Here is a 16,775-nt window from a genome sequence, read left to right as displayed (position 1 = left end):
ATATATATATATATATATATATGTTGATCTAATTGGTTATCCACAATGTGAATCTCCAAAGTTATCTATTCCTGCATCATCGAAAACAAAACAGATGCAAGAAACCATATAGCACACTGATGTTTGATAAAGAACTAATGCTATATATTTGGTTGATGGAGTTTCTTTATCTACTGGTATTGAAATTAGCTATCAAATGCTTGCTGTGAGGGTGGAATACGGCAGGTTAAAAGAAATTAATCCACCAGAAGTGATTATGGTCGACAGATGTCAAAAATAAAATAGTATGTTCGAGTAACAAAACTTATCAAGATGATCGAAGTTGTACTCATAAAATGAGTCCTGCCAACACACGCATAGATACCTAATGGTTATATAACCAGCTTTTTGGGATCAAGAATTAATAGAACAGAGAGCCATATCAACAGACATCAAAGCGATGGTCCAATAGTTGTTGTATGAAGCAACATTTGGCTCAAACAAAAGCTTACCATAGTAACGATAACAAAATATTTCAAAGAGCTTTGAAAATCCAAGAAATTACAATATGTGAACCCCTTAATGGATGCATAAACCACAACAAACCATAAAGCACAAAGTGCTTTGAAAATCCAAGTACCTTTCTATATAATCATCAATGACCCATGATGCATACCATGATGCATACCGGAGATGTGATCAGAGGTGTATAGTACTGAGAAAAAAAGTCAAACTTGCTTTTGTCACAACAAATAGTTCCTGCAAATAGATAAACTATACATTTATCAACAAAATTTGTTAAACAAATAAACTCCCAAAATATCATATGAATGCATATATAAGCCAAAAGTTTCAGGATTGAATTTGAAGAGTGCCACTCTCATATCTATCATCCCAAATAAACATGGGTAAAAGTAACCAGATTTTTGTAAACAATACAAATTAACTATAATAGACACCTACTTCACAACATGTTATAACCTAATCGATCAGGCCGGTCGGTTAAACCAGTTATTAGTTTTCAAAAATATTGGTATCCGATTGTCGTTGTGGGATTTTGATTTTGGAACTGGGTTTTGCTATTTATGATGTATAATCAACATATCATATAATAATTATGTGATTTGATTTTGGTATTGAATTAGTCTCTTAAGCTGCTRTTTCGATGAATCTGACCAGTTTCAGCACCAGATACAGATCTTGGTATTGAATTAGTCTCTTAAGCTGCAAGAAAACATCAAATGGTTAGTGGGTGTTTGCTTCATGATTCAAGAAATCAAAGTGGTTGTTGTTAGTCACTATGAAAAAAAGTAGGAATAAAGAGTAAGAGGGTTTTAAATGGTTGCTATGAATCAATTATTTCCCCATATGACTAAAAGGAGTTTAAAAAAACAAATAAAAAAGAAGCAAGATCGAGATATGGAAACATAAATCCAATCACATAATTCCAATCAAATAAAACCCTAGTTCATCGTGAATATAAACCCAAAAGAACCTAAAATCATCACAAAACACTAACCTGAGATGGAGGAACTCTAAATCAACATTGTAAACTCATATGTGGAAAACCCTAACTTTAAAAAAAAGGTAAAGCTCACCTAATCTTGAAGATGAAGAATAAGCCCAACTTGAGTGGTAAAACTTCAAAAGAACACATGAATATGAAGAATTAGAGTTTTAATCACCTGTTTGTGGGTAATATTCATCCAAGCGAGGGGGAAAAGCCGCTATGAATCTGAAATCGTCTTGGGAGGGACGATTTTCTGAAATGTCGTCTTGGGAGGGGAGCCGGGTGAAGGGAAGCGACCTTTTGGGGTAGAGGGGAAGGGTTGAAAAGTAAAGGTAAAGTAAAGGGTATTTTGGGCATTTATAATTTTAAGACTTTAAGACTTTAAGACTTTTAGTAAATTTGCTAAATATGATAGTATAGATACATAGGGCTTTAGAAAATTGATGCCCTTGGGCTTTATGCTGCCATGGGCCGTCGCCCCAAGGCCAATGGCAGGGCCGACTCTGCCTCCATTGTTAATCTAAACACGGTATTAACAATATAAATCTGAACAACTTTTTAAATAGAAGGATGATAATCACAGTCGCTTACCACAATGACAGAAAATTACTAAAATTTGAGTGACGAGTTAGCAGTAGCAAATTGACAATCAGTGACAACGAACCAAGGGCGATGAGAGACGGAGGAGAGCCGTCGGAGGATCGACTGAGGGAAGCAGCGGCGGAGGTGTATGCTCGTTTAATCGAAGGGAAAAGATGAAGCTGAATGCTAAATCAAGTCGGCAGGCCCCTGAACGTAAACACGGGTGTTTTATCTAATTATTTCAAAATTGCACTAAACATTTTAAAAAATGACTATCGTTTACTACACAGTAGTTGGATATTCGTGCAATGCGGCAGGATGTCATGTAAATGAAAGGTATGACATTTATGATCATCATAAACCGTTATAAAATTTGAAGTTTATGATCATCATAAACTTCAAATTTTATAACGGTTGACTGACCAGAGATTTGGAAAGAGAATTGCACGACTAACGGATTTCCAAACACACATTTATTCTTAGATTGTTTTATTAAGGATTTTCACTTAATGCAATTCATGATCAACAAAAAAAACCGAAATTCATGTTTAAACAAAACGGAGATATAATCATTTATAATAATATAAATCGACACATACAGAGTATGAGAAGATACCACTTGAAGCATCCATATGTAGATATGCCTTGTAGGAAATGTCTTATGATTATAATATATACATACCAAGCGTAGTTGTAAAAAAATGTGTAATAATAAGTACTCGTTTGTACCTTATTAATCGCGTAAAACTTCTTGATACACCATGTTTGATGTGAAGACTCCGTCAAGATTGAATTTTTTGGCAGGCTTTACTAAAACCTTTGTATTTTCACGTGATGTCCCTCTTGATAACGCCATAAAGTTGTCCGTGAGAAAATACTGATTCTGGTAGATACACACCTATATTAGGAATGGTCTGTCCTTGAGCTTTATTGATTATCATAAAAAAACTAAGTCGGACTGGAAACTGTTTTCTCTTCAATTTGAAGGGGAACATGTTATCTTCAAATGGACAAAGAGGAATTCTCAGCAAAAAATACTCTCTTTCCAGTATGTTGACCAACAACTATTTCTGCATCGATTACGTTATTTTGAAAACCTCTACATATCAATCTGGTGCCATTACATAAGCCATTAGAGGGATCTATATTTCGCAATAGTATTATTGGGCATCTATTTTTAAACCACTAACAGTCAGCGAGTTTAAGAACTCTATTGGATATAAGTTATTTCTGTCATCTTCTGCTTCATCAAAACTGTAGTAAACTTTTTCATCACCGCAGAATCTATCAATCAATTGATCATTAATCTCATCGACATTCTCATTTTTTGTTGATAATATCGCCCTCGAAATGATATAGTCTGAATCTGCTCCGTTAATTTGCAGAGATGGAAATATTGCGTCAATCAAATCATGCTTTGATTTATTTTTATCAGTATAGGCAATGGACATGTCATCAGGAATGCGTATAAAACTTTATTCCATCATTTCTTCATCTCCATCACCTACTTGTGATAGAAAACTGAAAACCATGGATCACTTCGTGCTCTCATATTGAGAGTTAAACGTATTCTTTTAATTGAAGACCAAGAGGTGACATTTGTAGGCTTGAATTTACAATCTGTGCTCGGGTTCCATGTCTCACGACCGGTAAGACTTGTCTAAAATCACCTCCCATAACCATTATTTTTCCACCGAATGAGAGTCACCCCTGTGATGTCTTGCATTGTTCAATCAAACGCATCCACCGCCTGCCTCTTAGCCATTGACGCTTCGTCCCAAATGATTAATTTTGCATCCCGTAGCAATTGAGCAGTCTTGCTTTGTTTTGTTATGTTGCACATGGAGTTGTTATCAAGATTGAGAGGAATCTTAAATCAGGAGTGAGCAGTTCTTTCCCAGGCATATTATTAGTTACAACACCTAAAGAATAGTGGCGAGAGCAATGAGACTACGAGAAGGAATGTTGGCAAGGAATGCTTTGTACAAATACGTTTTTCCAGTCCCACCTGGACCATCTATGAAGAACACTCCTGAACGATCGTCGTCTACGTGATTCATGATCTCATCGTATGCATATTTTTGGTCAAAATTAAGGGAGTCTCGGGCACGTAAATGTTCGTCTTCCACAATTATGGAGTACTCCTCTTGTACCTCACGAAAACTTCCAAATTGTAAGTTGGTATCTACATTATCTTTGGAAGATCGAAATCATCAAAATTTTAACCATAGATTGTAGAAATCTTGTGATGTCAGTTAGGACCATATTCCAAACTCGGCCAATACTTTCGCATTGTCGTCTATAATCTTCTGAAAGTGAATCGTAATGCTGATCCCACAACTTGCGAACATCTCATGCTCACAATAAATTAATATTGTCGCAAATTGCCTTCTTAGAGCTTTGGGAAACTGAAACAAAGAAGCCTCTGCAAGACATTATGATAAGTTATCGTCTGTTTCTATTAAGCCTCTCTCAATTGCTGCTTTTCGGAATGCCAGGTATAATATGCCATTTACTGTGAATAGATCTTTAAAAGATGTAGGCCCACTAATATGAGATAAAAGTAGGCGTAGTAGTACCGCTCTCCTTCGGTGGGATTAGCATAAAACAGTTGTCCTATCATTGATCCTTGTTTTCTCGGATTCCAACGACGTGCGCTCGCATTCCATGTGAAATGTTTTGGAAAGTTTTTATATAAATATTGTCTTGCACTCTCGTCTTATTTATTTCTGTCGAAAAATGCAGCCAACATTATTCTTTACCACTCTCTCTAGAAACAATATCTGTCATTATATCATCATCTCTGAACCTAAACATCTGCTTATTTGGGAGATGGAGTTTCAAAGCCATCACATAAGGTTGAATTTGAGAAAGCGCAAAGCTAAAAATCCACCACATTGCCTCCGGGGGGAGACATAACGCGCATCTTGAAACCTGTTAATCTCATTAATAACACTTTGTCCTTCGTCTGGATCTATATGCATAACTTGTTTATCATGACCCTTGTAAATATATTTGAAGAGATATTTCACAGATGTTATACTTGAGCAAACCTCAACATTAATATGATAGTTGAACATCATTAACAATTTTGGGGTATACGGGACAACCCATCTATTATCCAGTGTATTGCCCCGTACATTCACATCTCTTCCAATTTTTCTCCTCCTGTATAACGGATATGAGTTCAGATTAGTTCAATTTTTTTTCTCTCAAAAACAGTTTAAAACAATACAAAACAGATCAAAAACAGTAAAAACTGATAAAAATAAAAAAACAAAAAAATTACAACATAAAACACAAAACAAATCTAAGACAAATGGGCCACAAAAAAATTGGACTTATGGGCTTAAAAAAAATATTGTATTAAAAAGCCCAAAAAAATTCACCAAGAATTTATCTGTGCATCAAGATCCAAAATCCAATTTAGCCAAGTCCGGTCAAGAATCCACCACAAATCTATCCAAAATCAAGACCACACTGTGAACCTTTCAAGCGATTTAAGCCAAATACGATTAGAACAATGATTGATTTACACACAAAAATTCACAAATCGGGGATAGCCTATGAGCGAATTCTGCTTTCTACCAAAACCTTCTTATACCCGACTGCAAACAAATACTGGAAACCACTTATTGCAGCCTTTTCCTCTTCAAAAGAGTGATTGCAAACTGAGAGTTTTAGGAAGAGTATCAATAATGTTCTTCAATGTGATATTATCAGGGAGTGTTTCTCCAATTTGCCGGAAACCATAACTTTCACATAATTCTGTCCTCCATTCTGTATTGTTTGCTGGTAATGGTGTCGTAATAGGACTAGACATTGCTTGTACTATTTTAGTGCTCCTCAAGGGATTAGACATCTATGATGCTTGGCTTTACTTTGAGATAGAACGTCCCACTTCAAATAAGATGTGCCTGCTGGATACAACGATCCAAATCTCTGTTTTATTCAAATGTGTGACATCCGTTATTTTCGGGACGTCAGGTTAGCATCATTAAAGGGTTCTTATATTTAGGATTATAATTTATTAGGGTCTAGTCATGTTGATTGAGAAATCAATTGACTTAGCTCCCAGATTATAGTTCAGGAAACCCTGTCTCGACGGGTAACTGATAAAGTAACTTATGTAATGCCAAATATATTAAAAATTCTCCTCAAATAAATAAAGTTGATATTATAAAATCCAATTCTAAAATATAAAAGTTTCATTTGAATATGCAAATAATTTAACAATATTTGGAATTTTGATTAATATTGAATAATTTTTATAAGTTATTGATAAAAATGTATTTAAACTAGCTTTTAGTTGGGCCGTAGCTTTATAAGAAAATAAAAATGAAAATGAGGTGGTTGGGCTTGAATGGGCCGGCCCCTTTACTCTCATATAAAAACCCCACTTTTTTTTAAATCATCTATTACACTTTCACTTTACTTTCTTTCTCTCACTAAAACCTCTCGACTTCCACACAGCTGAATCCAATTTCCAAAATCTACTTAGGTTCTTTACATCTTGAAGAACATTCAAGTCTTCAAGAGAAATCAAGCAAAAAGGTAATAAGATTAATCTTATTATTTTTTGAATCTTTACAATAATATTTCTCGTTTCTTTATACTTCCTTCCCCTCTTTGAGCTCCAGATTTTCTGGAGAGTCTAAGATGGGAGGTTATTCATCAAAGACATGAGAATGTCTTCAAAATGGTGGTAATCTATGATCTATAAACTTAGAACTCAAGAAAATAGGGGAAAATCCCATTGCATGTAGTATTTAACCATTAAAAGAGATGTTTTGGAAACCAACAGGTTGTTGGTCAACATTATCGTTGTTTGTATTTTCTCTAAAAACAAAAGTCCAAAATATTTGAATCATCTMTTGGAACCATTGAAAAACATCAAGTTAAGACCTTCCATTTTGACCTCAGTTTTGATAAAATGCAATCTGTCCAGATTGCTTGATATGAGAAAATGGGTTGAACATATATAAATATTAAAATATTTCTAAAAAGGTGTGAAATTTGGCTAGAAGTTGTTCAACACAGTAACATTGGAGGTATAAAAAGTTAAAAGTAAAATGATTTTTGGAAGGTTCCTTTTTATAATGATTGGTGAGACCAAGATTCCAAAAATCGGAAATTGCATGTCTGTCCAAATATTAACTTTTGGTGCAAAAGCTTTAACCTTTAAATGTATAAATTTTGTACTATTGAAATGGTATCAGTTTTAATCCATAAGAACTCATACACATTACATAAGGTATAATTTTACTTTTTCTTTATCGCGACCCGATAGGTGAACTAATATATGGATTTCGGATTGTTTAGGAAAGTAGGGCGGACGTATTGTGCACCAAACGTCCTCAATGTCTTGGATATTTCAGCAAACTTGTGAGTAATCACGGCCCCACTTTTAATGCTTTTAGTTATTTTTAACTGGGGGAAAAGCATGAAAGAATGCAAACTATACTATTTAGTTGTAAAACTAATGGACTAAAGAACTATTTAGTCAAAAGTTGTGAAAATCATGAAAAATTGATTATTATTGCAATACCTATAAATGATAAATTGATGTGCTTGAGAGGATATTTCAAAAAGTCCCCTTCCGTACACGCTACTTGTTAACTCGGGCACGTCCCCGGGCCGTGGTACTTGTGGATAGCCGCTATATTGTTAACAGTCCCACCCAGAAAAGGGTGCACATTACCTATGTTTTTCATAGTCTACTCATGTGTGTGAATGGGCAACCGCTGAAGTAGTACTGATACGAACCGTGGTACCTAAGTGAGTGAACGGGCCACTTATGGTAGTTCGTAAACTAATGGGGCTCATTGGTCAGGTAAGGCTCTGTAGCGTCTCAAGTTTTTAAGCATCGATGGAAAAATTTACATTTATGTTGTGCATGTTATGTATAAGTTTGCAAGTTGTGATTTATGCATTGTAAATATTTTGTACATATGAAAACCCGTGAACTCACCAACTCTTTGTAGTTGACGTTGTTTTATGTTTCATGCTTTTTAGGAAATTAAGTAAGAATGGAAGTTTTTGGAAGCGTTTTATGATAACACCTGTTCACAACCCTTGTAACATCTTCTGCAAATGATGTTGTTTATCATCGTGAACAGTAGAATGATAAATTTGTAAATTTTTATGAATTATGTATTTAATGGTGTTATCTATCGATTGGAGCTATGAAATGCGTACATGTTACGCCTTGTGTTTCCGCTTTAGCGGGGTGTGACAGATTTGGTATCAGAGCCTCGGTTATAGAGAACACCGGTTTTTCTTAAAACCAATATATAACCAAATGTTTTCAAAACAATGGCATAAGTATAACCAGAGGATGAATGTTGTGTTATTATACTTAAATTAATTAGAGCTTGATCACCTATGTTTAACTTAAGTATTATGATAAAAGATTCCAATCAGTTGTGTTGGAAGTATGCTCAAATTTAGAGAATTTATCTAAAACATGAAAAGCATGATTGTGTGTGTTTGCATCAATTTTGAATATCCATCACCCTAGACTAACCAGAAGCTCTGGTTGTGAAGTGAAGCAAGTTATATAGAGCACTAAGACAACTCGAGGGTCAACTCTGTATCTGAATACTTGGTAATTAGACATAGATAAGGGATTTAGTCTTTATAGCCTCTGTATTCAAAAGTTCGCACTATGCATTAGGTAAGATTTGCCTTGACATAGGTAGTGAGCTTTGCGTTCTTGTTTTGATTAAAGGACCACTATTCTATATAAGTGAAGGGCGTCTAGAAGCTCTAGTTGGCTTGACCTTGAGAGCCAGAAGCTCTGGTTAGAGGAACCAGAGGCTCTGGTCCATAAAAGGAAGATATTTACTAAGTCTGCATGAGGATCCAGAGATCGATTAAAGGTGATCCATCGGTTTGCTAAGGAACCAGAGATCGATGGAAGGTGATCCATCGGTTTGCTAAGNTAAGGAACCAGAGATCGATGGAAGGTGATCCATCGGTTTGCTAAGTATAAGGAACCAGAGATCGATGGAAGGTGATCCATCAGTTTGCTAAGTATGAGGAATCAGAGATCGATGGAAAGCGATCTATCAATTCGCTAAGTTATGAGGAACCAGAGGTCGTTGAGCTAAAAGTCAAATGTTGTTCCAAGTATGGGAACTTCAACCAGAAGCTCTAGTAATACAACCAGAGTCTCTGGTCCACCAGAGGCTTTGGTCATCCAGAAGCTCTAATTTGTTTTCCATTATTTGCCTCTACATAGTAACTCTTGTCTTAACCTTAAGCGTTTCATTGATGATGTGTCTAGTAATTAAGTTTGCCAATATAACATATCACTATGTCATCATCTATTCCTAGTGAATATTCAGCAGATGAATCTGGTTACACAGGTGGTCAATATAGAAAGAATTTGTCGATCAATGAAGATGTAGACCCATATGATCTTGAGGACACAGCGACTAGCGAGATACCTGCTTTACCACCTCCACCAGTGTTACTACCATCGGAACCAGTACCCGATGTACCACCTCAAACATTTCATGGTTCGAGGATTAGGGTCACGGCTAGGAAAAGAGTGCCACTACCTCGACGGGTGACTTTCAAGAACTCTAATAGAGCGAGAGGAGAGGCATCCCAACCATAGCATTCGAGAATGGTGACTGGATTACCTGCAACCTACACCCAGGGCATGACCGTGGATGAACAAGAGTGGGTGCGGGGGTATTGCATCGGAAACTCAAACACATCAGACCCGGCTGGGATATCACCACTACATCTTGAATAACCTGTCCGATGTATTGGAGATGCATCACCAGCGTATGATGAAAACTAGGATGCTGTCATCACTGCAAGACGCGAGATTAGGAGACTATATAGATGTTTGGTGACTAGTGTGTTGATGGTACTAATACTAGGGATGCTAATCTGTTGGATGCTGCTTTAGAAGCGATGGCTAGTATTAGAATCACTACTCTTTTGTTGGGATTTAAGATATGTTTTGAGCGATAGTAATGATTTGAAAACCCTTTAGCATCTTTTGAAATCCCTTGAATGTACTGAATTTTGGGTGAATATAAAATTTTTGTTTGATCATGTGATTGCTTCAATGATACCATATCCTATGCATCATTCTGTTGATTAGAAAATTATTGTCAATAATATTGCTATAAAATGATGAGATTCCCTTTTATCATGCCTTAGAAAATGCCGCCAAGAAGAGAAAACCCTGAAGTTGCACGACTCGTGTCAGAGCAACTCTTGGCTGCACTTCCCAATATAGTCAGTCAGGTAGCTGCGGGTCTAAATGCTAACCAACCTACAAGTTCTGAGCCTAGGATATCTAGGGAATGCACTTATAAATCCTTCAGATCCTGCAACGCGAAGGAATTTCATGGAACTGAGTGAGCCGTAGGTATGGAATTACTAACTTGGATTGAAGGTATGGAGTCTGTCCTCCATATCAGCAAATGCCTAGAAGCAAACAAAGTAGAATATGTTGCATGCTTACTACAAGGCAGAGCTTTGACATGGTGAAACACATTACTTCAGACTAGGGGTCAGGAAGCAGCCAAACAACTCTCATGGGAGGAGTTCAAGAAACTACTTAAGGACGAATATCGTCCAAGAAGTGAACTCCAAAAGTTGGAAATGAAGTTTTGAAATCAAGAGATGAAAGGGGAAAACATAGCTGCATCTATTGCTCGATTCCATGAGTTAGCCAATTTAGTGCCACATCTGGTGACACTTGTGGAAGTCCGAATCGAGAGGTATATCTGGGGATTATCTCCAGAAATTCGAGGAAATATTACCTCAGAAAACCCAAAGACCTTTCAGGAGGCAATAAACATTGCGACCAAGATCACAAATAATGCTATTCGGTCTGGGGAATTCAACAAAGGAAAAAGAAAGGTGGAAGAACCGAGAAACCAGAGATTCGGGGAAAGGTTTGGCCAGAATAGGAAGGCGGTAGGAAACTTTGGGGTACAGACCCAAGTGGTAAATGAAGAAAACAAATCTAAGTGCAATAAATGTAAATTTCCGCACCGAGGAAATTGCATCATTTGTCAAAGGTGCCACAGAGGGGGCCATCCCACAAAGGATTGTCGAAAGTGATTATGTTTTAAATGTGGGAGTCTGGATCATATGAGAAATGTTTGTCTGAATAGAAAGCAAGGAACAAATGTTAATCAAACTCGACCAGCCAACCAAGGAAACTCGGAAAGTCAAGCACGGGGCGAACATTTAAAATTGGAGCAAGGCAGGCTAGGCATGATCCGAATGTGGTTACAAGTACATTTCTCTTAAATAATGAATTTGCATCGGTATTATTTGACTCAGGAGCTGATAGAAGTTTTGTATCCTTAGACTTTAGCCCAAAGATTAATTTAAAATCTTGAAGGATAAAGGAAGTTTATATAATAGAATTTGCCAATGGCCAAGAAATTATAGCTCCACAGGATTTTAGCATAGACCTTATTCCGATTGAGTTAGGAAGTTTTGATATAATTATATGCATGGATTGGCAATCCAAAAATCGAGCTGAAATAGTTTGTTCGGAAAAGATTATCCAAATTCCTGAAGAGGGAGGTGAAGCACTTATAATTCAAGGAGAGGAGTTCGATCGGAAAATTAAGATAGTGTCATGCATGAAGATGCAGAAGTATTTAAAGAAGAACTATGTTGCATTTTTGGCACACATTATAGATAAGAAGATTAAAGAGAGAAGTATTGAAGACTTCCCTGTAGTACGAGAGTTCCCTGAAGTGTTCCTCGAGGATCTACCAGGATTACCCCCACCTAGAGAAGTTGAATTTGGTATCGACTTAATTCCTAGAGCTACCCCAGTGGCAAAGGCACCATACCGATTGGCCCCATCGGAGATGCAAGAGATGTCAGGACAACTCCAAGAGTTGTTAATTAAAGGATTCATAAGACTCAGTTTTTCACCATGGGATGCACCGATTTTGTTCGTGAAGAATAAAGTTGGATCAATGCGAATGTGTATTGACTATAGGGAGCTTAATAAGTTGACTATCAAGAATCGATATCCTCTTCCTAGAATCGATGATTTATTTGATCAACTTTAAGGTGCTGTATACTTTTCAAAGATTGATCTTCGATCTGGATATCATCAAGTGAGAATTCAAGAAGAGGACATCCCTAAAACGGCATTTAGGACCCGGTACAGCCATTATGAATTTTTGGTTATGCCATTCGGGTTAACCAAAGCCCCGGCTGTTTTCATGGATCTAATGAATAGGGTTTGCAGACCATACCTGGATAAATTTGTAATCGTCTTCATAGATGACATACTAATTTATTCACGAAGCAAGAAGAATCATGAGCAACACCTAAGATTGATAGTAGAGCTACTTAGGGACCAGAAATTGTATGCAACATTCTCCGAATGCGAATTCTGGATTCGTGAAGTACAATTTCTTGGTCATGTGGTTAATGAAAAAGGAATTCATGTAGATCCTGTGAAGATTGAGGCCATAAAAAAATGGGAAACTGATAGGACCTTTAGATTCAGCTTATGATATTAATCAAATACTTTGGATGATCGTTCAGACAATACAGTGCAGCGAAAGTAAAATATGAACAAACAGAGTAAGAAATCAATCAAGAACACAGACGAAGAATATGAAGAACACAAGAGAATAGCTTCAAATGATTTTCAATTGATTGAAAATGAGACGATTACAATACGGAAGCACACTGAAATACAAAGGCCTAAGCTGCTATTTATACTAGTTCCTAACGGCTTTTCTRACATGACCTAGACGCGTGAAACGATCCAGGCYGTCCAAATAAAGTCRATTACAAACATAGTCACGWGAGAAGYAYATGCAGCTAACTAACCTAAGTAAAACAACAAAKAAKTTYTTCACAGAAGATTAACTCRCAGACCCTCTGTGAGCCATCRCAGAGGCWCTGYTGGATGTGACTTKTAAGCTCTTGATGAAAGAGGATCAGCTTCCAGAACCTCTGTGAGAGACAACAGAGGTTMTGTCATTCTTKACTTGTATGCTTTTGTCCACAGAGGACCAGTTTCCAGAACCTCTGTGATAGACAACAGAGGTTCTGTCACTTTTGACTTGAACGTTGAACATCTTCTGTTGTTGGTCCTCTGTTGTCTTCTGTGGTAGAACCTCTTCTGTCAACACTTGCAGTAATATTTTTTTCATACTTTTACATTAACAGAATATGAGAGCTAACAATCTCCCCCTAAGTATGAAAAAATAAAAATTGGAAATTTAATGCAAGAAATGACTTAATTGAAAGAATTACAAGAGAAGATAAAAGTTCATCCTCTGAAAAGAATTACTAGAATTAAAATAATTACAAATTTTTTGTTGCATAGGCCAAATACTAGTACATAAGATTTATCATACAACAGATTCTGGAAAGTCGTTTACTGTATATAACATGTCAGCCTTGATGGTTCTGTAGACGTTGAGAATCCATTCTCTGAAGTTGATTTGCATCTTGATCGCCTCCAAAATGCCAGACACTTCACCCATCGTAAGATGCCCTTTGTCCACCTCTATCAGCGGTCTTCTGAAAATCCATTCCAGGGTCTCCATGGAGTACTTGTGTTATTCTGTTGGATCATAGAACCTTGGGATTTTATCCTTATCCAAGAACACAAACCCAAAAGCGGGGTTGTGAATGATGGAGTTTGGATGATACCTAAGTATCCAACCAGGCCTGTTGTTCGGAGGAGAGATCTTTAGATCTCTTTGAACTAACCTTATCGCTAGCTCGAAGTCCTTATGGCTGTAATATCTTACTTGTGCGCGCATGACCTCGACGAGCCTTCTGAGCAATATTGAGTAGCTTGACCTCCTCTCCATGTAGATGTTGAGAATTTTGTGCAGGTAGCTAACATCAAACACACAGAGGTTGTGGAGGTCAGCATCTGTGAATGTATAAAGGTTGCCATCTTCCCTCCTCACAACGTACTGAGCATAGAGCACCTTCTTCTTTAGGAAAGTCCTTAGAGAAATTGTCACGAGTGAAGTGATCATGTGCTCTGAGAAGACTTGCTCACAAGGCCTTGTAAGCTTAGAGAACTGGAACTTGGCGGCGGCAGAAGGGATCCCTGTGAGCTCTGGATCATACGGGGGCTCTATGTCCACTGTAGAGTACCTCCACAGCAGAATCTCCTCCACAGTAGTAACAGGCTCTGTGCGTACTTGCCGCGTAGGAATTTTGCTCATTGATTCCAAGATATCATGTACCCTTCCCTCTATGGCAAACTCATACACCCTTCCTACTGTGGCAGACTTTGGCACTCTAGCTTCCTCTTCTTCAAGTATCGGCCTCTAGGTTGACCCCTCTGCAAGGATAGGTTTGACGGTTCCTTGCAGTGCGTCGAACGTACCCGTGGATGTTTCTTGGACTTGTGGGAATTTTGATGAAGAGCCTTCTCCTGCTCTGGGGGGGATGAGGCCTCTGCCCTTTCTTACTTGAGCCTCTGCCAGAGATGTCTTTAATGCTTGAAGGAGTGTTGGGTCGTCGCTGTACTCCTCTTCATTTATTTCTTGTGGAGTCTCTGAGCTAGACGACGACCCCTTCTGTGGTGACTCTACATCTTTGCCTTTACCTTTGCCTTTAGGCTCTGGTGCCTTTTCTTTGCCTTTTGAGAACAAGGCAGCTGTAGAGTCCACAATCTTGACGCCTCTGGCAGGAGTCTTCTTCTTGGGCTCTTCAGCCTTCTTMTCCCCCTCATGACGATCACGATCATCACCTTCTTGATCGTCATGGTGTTTGGTGGCTTCTGCCTTGCATGTTTCCAGGGAGCCTTCGCCAATCTCTTAAGAATTTTGGTGGCCGCCTTCTTCATCTTCTTGATGACCTCTTCTGCGATTACAGAGGCGTGGCTAATGTCTATCTCTGTCGACCACTTTAACTTGGAGATGCTTCTGTAGATTTCGCTTCTGAGGAGGTCACCCTCTTTCATGAGCTGCGAAGTGCAGTCTCTGATCGCCGTGTTGGAGGCTCGGGCCATTTGAGAAGTTGGTAAGTATTTTTGCGCACAATTTCACCCAGAGCCTCGACCATAGCATCGAGCTCTCTGTGAGTGGCAAGGTGATTGATGTTGGGCCTTGAAGGCTTGGTATCAATATCGTATGTCACCGGAGAGGAGAACATCTGCTTAATCTCGTCTTTGAAGGTTGAGTAGTCGGTGTAGCCCGGATAGATGAAGTCAGAAACGAACTGGACAGCCACCTCTGATAGTTCTGTCTTTAGCTTGTTGATGAAGGAAGGATTGAGGGACAGAGCATTGAAGGCCTCTGCAAGATCATCCTTCTGCAGGACAGAGCTCTAAAGGGTTGAAAGAGTTGTCTTCAATTCTGCCGTTGTAGAGCTCAACTCCTTCAGAGCCTCTGTGATTGGAGAAAGGTCTTCTGTCATCGTGCGCGAGATAAACAAGCTTTTCAACTCGTCTATCTTTTTGAATACTTCTATGGTAAAGGTTTGAAGCTCCCCTTTTGTCACATAAGCATTCTGGGTACCTAGATCACCAACACATGGTGATCTAGTAGCCTCGGAGCGTGAGGCGCCCTCAGCAACTGGTATATTGTAGTCTGCTCGGGGACTTCCACCAGATCCTAGAACTTCTCCAAGAGGAGAGCCTACTAGTGTTTTGTAGATTTCGTGTCCTGTAGGTTCAGAGCCTATCATGGCAGAGTGATCTAGTGGAGACATTGGGCGTTCTAGACCCTCTGTCGCGGTGACTCTCACACATGCCTCTGAAGCATGTTYTGGGTGGTCACTCTTGTGTGAAGAGGCAACGAATGCCTCTGTGGGATRTGTCGAGTCCTTGGGCGATGGGACTCTTGTAGTAAAACCTTCATCCTTTTGAGAGGATGGAGGAGTWGTATGTGGTTGCCCGGCTGTGCRTTCCACAGAGGACGAAAGAATGTCCTCTGCGTGGATAGGCTGGGTTGGGATCGGCATGTGCGTGCCTTGTTCAATAGGGGATCCCTCTAGAACAGGGCCCCTAGAAGTGTGGGTAGCACTGGGAGGTGGGCTGGGTTGTGTGCCTTCGGCATCTTGTTCTCCTTCTCATAACTCCACTTCCTTTTCTTCTTCGTCATCTAAGACGACTTCTGTCCCCAACTCTTCCACATTGATTGGCGCTTCGAATCCTCGTTGAATATGGAAGAGAACGTCCTGGATTTGTTCTGTTGGGGAAACATCTTGGACAACTTTGCACAATCTTCTGCGCTTGGGAGTAGTAGCCTCTGCGGGGCTTTCTTGTGCCGCAGCCTCTGTGATTACAGTCTCTGTCGGTTGGGCCTTGGTTTTCTTCTTTTTAGGCTTTGGCAGAGGACTACTTGGGCCTTCTTCTTCTGCAGCCCTCTTTTTCCCTTTCTTCTTCACAGAAGAGTCGGCACCCTTCTGTGTTTTCTTGGTCTTCTTAGGTGGGGGACTTGGGATTCTAGGACCAGCCTCACTCATCTTACCAGCCTCTGCAGGCTCCTCCATACGTCCCTCAACCCTCATTTTTTCAATTTTCTCATCTAGGGGGATTCCTATTCATGGTGGGGTTTCAGGGACCGACTCTGGCCTCCTGAATCCACGTCTATAGGCCTTCGTATCTCCTTTACTAAGGTACCTGAGCATGGCTTTGGATAAGGGTCTGGGGCTTCTGTACCCTTACTCATGCTCAGTTGGGTGGAATTCTTTGAATGGGTACAGCCTTGCGTTGGGC

The sequence above is a fragment of the Cynara cardunculus genome (genome assembly GCF_001531365.2).
Source record: "Cynara cardunculus var. scolymus isolate 2C chromosome LG 10, CcrdV1, whole genome shotgun sequence".
Lineage (NCBI taxonomy): Eukaryota > Viridiplantae > Streptophyta > Magnoliopsida > Asterales > Asteraceae > Cynara > Cynara cardunculus.
This window is presented reverse-complemented; position numbering follows the sequence as displayed.